Source organism: Diaphorina citri, unplaced genomic scaffold (genome assembly GCF_000475195.1).
Source record: "Diaphorina citri unplaced genomic scaffold, Diaci psyllid genome assembly version 1.1 scaffold279, whole genome shotgun sequence".
Lineage (NCBI taxonomy): Eukaryota > Metazoa > Arthropoda > Insecta > Hemiptera > Psyllidae > Diaphorina > Diaphorina citri.
The window spans coordinates 162,837-168,836 of record NW_007377715.1 but is presented as its reverse complement, the minus strand read 5'-3'; the positions used below and the strand labels follow the sequence as shown (position 1 = coordinate 168,836).

The 6,000-nt window shown below is 36.6% G+C and overlaps 1 protein-coding gene across 1 annotated transcript in view; it reads left to right on the top strand.

Moving 5' to 3' along the window:
* The window catches only part of LOC113466492 (tropomodulin), a 33,947-nt gene that overhangs the window by 12,086 nt on the left and 15,861 nt on the right, over positions 1 to 6,000 (top strand). The gene's annotated exons all lie outside the window — the stretch shown is intronic.

Here is a 6,000-nt window from a genome sequence, read left to right as displayed (position 1 = left end):
CGACAAAATCCTGGATACGGCCCTGGTAGTAATAATAGTTCCTACCTAGTAACAGTAGTAACTAATGGCAGATAATAGGTAAGTGCTGGGTCACTATCACTTTAATGGATCTACTGCTGGTTTCTTTTTACTAGTTTGTTAAATAGCATTGAGATTCGTGGGTGTCCGCGGAACCATTTAGTCTACACTATACCAGATCGACAATCAAATGCGAAAGTCGAGGGGTCGATTCCCTTTCGTCTCCGTACATCCAATGGTCTCTTCCTGATCCCTTGTGTGCCGCGTCCATTTTAATTTAGGACTATTGCACTGTACATCCAATGGTAGTTATATATACATGTCATTGTGTGTAAAATGTAAAGTTTCTCAGCTATGTCAACAAAAGCAGAATGCAGTGTTGTTTACTTTTGTAGCTCGTATCCTCTATGACAATAACAACATGACTGTTGACCCATCTTCTATTTATCATTCTATTATTCACTCAGACCAAGACCGAGACAGAATACATAGGTATTGTTAGAGAATAGGGACAGAATATTAGAATAGAATAGATGAATAGAATAGAATCAGATGAATAGAATAAGGACATGCACCATGATTTGACGACTAGAAAGATCATCACAATTATCCTTATCTTTCTTTTCTGGTATCGGGTATCCCACCAATTAGACTACTGGGGTAAAGGGACTTTTCAGTCCTATTCGGGCACAATAAACAAGGTATATTCTATTCTATTGTGTCTTTCGTTTTCTTCGTAGTACCTAAACGAATTGCACTTCATAATCAGACAAGTTATTGTTTCTTCTTTTTTTTTACGGATACAAGTAGACCTATCTTGTACTAAAGGTAGAATATACATAGCTACGAGTAGTTTTTTTTTTTTTTTTTTTTTTTTTAGAGGAAACTGTGAAACTGTACCTAACTACTGAGGTCTTATCGTCCCTAAAGCGAAAAGAAAAAAACCATGTAATCAGGACAGGTTAGGAGAAAGCCAGCAATTCCGAGAACGAACCTTATCTCTTTAGGATAAAGTTCCGAGCGGGAATCGAACCCGTGACCCAGGGCTTACAAAGCAGACCCTCTACCCTCCAAGCTAACTAGGCTGGCGTCAAGTGTTTGAAATAATGCCGACGCCCGGCCTATAAACGAAATTGAATAGAATAAAAATACTCATTGAAAATTCGGTGATTCAGCGGATAACACTAGATACTAGGTATCATTCTCTGTAGAAACTAGCACAGAATTCTCAATAAAGAGCACAACGACACAGAAAATCATGTGTTACGATATTATCACACAGATTGAAAGAAGAAAACATCAATATTGTCTGTTTATCTACAGTTCTACAGGGTGTTCAACAAATCTAGAGCCAGGTTTTCATAAAACAAGATGTCACGTTTACCTAAACTTGAAATCTGCGCGGACTCTATAGAGGTGATGCAGGTGAATTTTGGAGAAACTGAGGATGTTGAAATATACCAGTAATGGTGCTTCTAGGTTCAATCAAGTCCCGGGGATAGCATCAGCTTAAATCGATATACAAGAAGGCCACTCAGAGGTTTAGGTATAGGCGCAAACAGCCCTAAAGGATGGGTTGAGCTTACGAATCTAAACGCATTTACAATCTTGGTTTATTGACTTATGTAGTGACATTTTTCGATCATCTGGTTCATAAGCCCAAACTGCATTTCATGATGACACCGTTCACCTAAGGGTTAGGTGGTAGAGAATGCCTCTGTAGGAGTTCCTATTGACACACCACGTATGGGCTTTTTTCAGTCCTTTTTTTTTTTTTTTTTTTTATTTCCCTGGGACTGCAAAGTACTTCCTCAGGTTATTTCCCTGGGACTGCAAAGTACTTCCTCATTCAGTCCTTACTTAGGTATTAGTATTAGTAAGTTCATAAAATTCCCCTGTTGGCTGAAAAGAACGCTTTGATGTCATTCTATTTAATCATTTGATCACAGCTCCCATGGCGTAGTGGTCATTGCACTCGCCTTGCACTCGAGCGACCCGGGTTCGATTCCCGGCGGGGTCAAAAATTTGTATAATGCAAACGATTGATTCCGTTACTGGCTGTCACGGGGCCCACTCAGCCTCGTGGGGAAAATGAGGTAAACATTGGGTGCTGAACTATTGAGATATTTGGAAAATCCTACAATGTTGCAGTGAGCACCAAGTTGTGATATAATATCACAAGGAAACGACATTTTTATTTATTTAATCATTTAACAAAGTTCATACTTTGTTGAGTTCTTGTCTATTGAATTATTTATAAAAGTAGGAACCTAGAATAAATATTTATAAGTAGGTGACTTACCTAGAATAAGGGCCCAGCCGGACCTAAGGGCACCCTGTGGTAGACCTTTTTTCCGAGTGTGTTCTACATTTCACTAAACCACTCGTTAGGTAATCTTTCTCAAGTTGAATGCAATATTAATCTTTTTGTGGAAAGACAGTCCCTCCTCATCATGGCAATAGTGATTCTATTTTCCTGATAATCAAGTTATGTTTGTCTCTGGAAGGTACCTATACCTATACGTAATAGTAGGAATATGTTTGTTAGACAATAGGCCATGGAGTCCTTCACCTCATGACATCACCTCATATTTCCTCTATGAATCATGATGGTGTAGTTATCATAATAGTGTAGCTATAGACAAGATTGACAATAGGTTGTCAAGACGCTTGCTCTAGGTGTTTGATCGGTCGGGACGTAGGTTTAATCCCAGCCGAGGTATGGAATTTGGTCCTCAACATTGTTGGAGAATTTGACCACAAAAAGAGTACCTATAAATAGCGTAATTTTGAGGTCAAGGAATTATTGAAAGTTTTTTTATGAACTGTAGGATTGTAACAATATGTATATATGTATTTTTTTTTGTATAACTCATGTAGTGATTTAAAGGATAAAAAAAAAAATACATAATATGTCAAGGAACTCTTTAGGTCCTCAGTCTTTAGTCCAATTCGGCCTTCTAATCTAACGTCTCGTGCCCGCACTGTAGCGTCAAAAGCATCATGCGTCGTCCTTTTACCAAGCAGAAGGCCCGTCCCACATTAGAAGAGAGTCTATTATTTTCATAGGTTTGGTTTTTCAGGCGACTATACTTCTAATGTGCGACGACTAACAGAACCCTTCAAGGTTCTGTCTTGAGTCCAGAACTCAGGTTGTTCCGTTGGTACGGGCCTAGTTAGTGAGAAAAAAAAAAAAAATCCAACAAATATCACATAATGTAGAGTTTTGTAGAGCATTCTATTCCCAATAGCGTTGTTTCTTCAGTTGGTGTTTTATTTCTTCAGTCACTCACCTTTGGTCTCGAAAATGAGGTTAAAAAATAAAAACACGAGAAACGAACACAAACGAGAAATGTCTCACAAAACCAATCACAATACAAACGTCTGATGGAAACGTGACTAAATACCAATTGTGGGGGAAGCTGTGAAGATTATGCCTGGCACCAGAGTTATGAAAGTATACTCGATTACTTATGTGCCTTCCCGAGTAGGTACCTAACCTACATTATTCTTTGTACCAAAATACGAAAATGGGTTATGCAAATACATATCTACCTAGTACCTATCCTATACGCATTCCTTCTACCAGCCCGAGTACCTACCCGAGTTACTTTGTACATTATTCTTTGTATCTACCTACCTATCAATGTGAAATTGAATTATTATAGGATAAGTAGGTAGGACTTTTAATCGTAGCCCACCCCACAATACAATATAGGTAGGTACAAAAATAATATTATAAAATACAAACCTATGCATCAATGTTTCATTAATTAAAATTTATAAGTGGATGTGCCAAGTGCCCACACTTTACCAAGCAAAATTGATTCATTGGTGGATGTGTCACAATAACCAGAGCTAATGTAATAGGCAGGTTAGATTAGTGGATGTGCAAAGGTAACTAACCAGTGTTGCCCGATGTACGCTAATCTGAGGCAGGCGTACGGTAATTGAAAGAACCTGATTTTTACACGCACGGAAAAAAAATCTCCTCGTAAAAGTTGTACCTAAAGTCGTGACCTTTTATACCTACCAACCTACCTGTCAGTTATATATCAGTTTTGTCAAAAATATTGGAAATAGTGGGGGATTGGCATTTAGCTGTGACTGACATACAACGTCAGATTCACTGAATAAACGATATTATGTGAATTCCAGACGATTTTACTTTGAGATTTTCTCTCAGCTTAACAAATCGTTTACTTATCTACTTACAAAAATATTTCATACAAACACAAAAAAAGGAAAAGAAAAAAAAAAGGAAAAGAGTGAACTTTACAGTTGGCGTGCGGTAATTCATCCGTACGGTAAAACAGTCGTAGACTATTTTTCGCACCGGCAACCGGCAACACTGTATACGCGATAGTCATTTTTGTTGTGTTAATGTGTTTTTCGTATAGTTCATTTCTCTAATCTTGTGTTCTATTCGTGTTCGATTTTATTAAATTTTATTAATTAATTTAATTATTATACCGTTATGTTTTAAATTAATTACTTGTAGGTAATTAAACTGCCATTGAATAACATCAGCAATAATTTAATCGTAAGTTCACAATGTTTTTTTTTCTCGTATCCTTCCATTCAAGATCATTTTCCTATGCTAATTTTTTTTCTACAAAATTTAGGTCGATAAGGGCGTACCTAGTGTTACTTTTTCTTCTTTCCAATAAAATTTGTGTGATAAAAAGTACCCACACCTATCTACCACCTGCTATTGAACTCATTTTAACAAGTGTCCAATTTCCAGACTTTAATTCAGGGCCAAGTGGAAAGCATTTTTCAAAATTGTGTTTTATGTGGGAATAAAATAATTATCATTGATCATTGATAAGCAGCAGGTACTTTTACTATTAACTAGGAAGCTACCAACTCATTCAACTCTTTTTGTCTCTAGTATCTAAGTACTTTGCTGGTAATTTTAAAATTGAGAATGCTATTCATTGAGAATGCTATCTCATTTAGGGGCCAAAAATCAATCATTGCCATAGTACCTACCTAGCATGCTGTAGTTGCTGCAGGAAAAATAAAAATAAATAAATGGATGGATCAATAAGAAAAAAAAAAAACATGTTTTTTTTATATTCACAAAACATTAAAAAAAAACATGATGTTTTTTTTTATTCTATTGATAAAACATAATTCTCAACACATATTTGGATCTACTTAAAATTAGCAATAGAGCTATGGACTATTGAAGCCTTGAATATTTGAAGGTCTTGCATTAGGCACTGACCTGACTGACTGTAACTTGTTTGGAACTTTCCGTAGTTAACTTGGAGATTTAATTTGTATTCAAATTTTGAGATCCTACCAAAATAGCAAAATACCTACTAACTTAATTGATTGATATTTATCAGTTTATGTACAATATCTGCAGTGTTTTTTTTTTTTTTTAACTTTATTCTGTGTGATCAATCAATAGACATTTGGAATTTTAATTGGTATTCTTTGTTACATCATCAGGGTATTATGGTAGGCAGGAACATTATTAAAATGACCACTAAGCCACATAGGAGTGGCTGCATAAAGTGAAAGGATTCCTGATTTTTCTAAGGGTTTTTCACCCTCCATTAGTGAGGGGGGGTTTCACTCTCCATTAGTGATGGGTTTTTCACCCTCCATTAGTGAGGGGGGGTTTCACCCTCCATTAGTGAGGGGGGTTTCACCCTCCATTCGGCGACAAGCTAGGTAACCTCTTCACATTAACGTCACCCAGACTGAGTTAGGCCGGGAAAAGCCAGCAGCCACGTTACTTCCAATAGGGATCCATTGAGAACTGATTGTTATTTGTAGTGATTTTCTTATTTACTTGATTGATTAATTACAAATTTTCATCAATTACTGGTTTCTTAAAATTAATTTGATCCTAAGGGCTGGGTAAATCTAGACCCTTGGCAAATTTAGTGTGCCTGAAGGCATGTGATGTGTTCCAATCCCAAATTTCTCGATTTCTTAGCTATTTACTTGATTGGTTTCTTACCT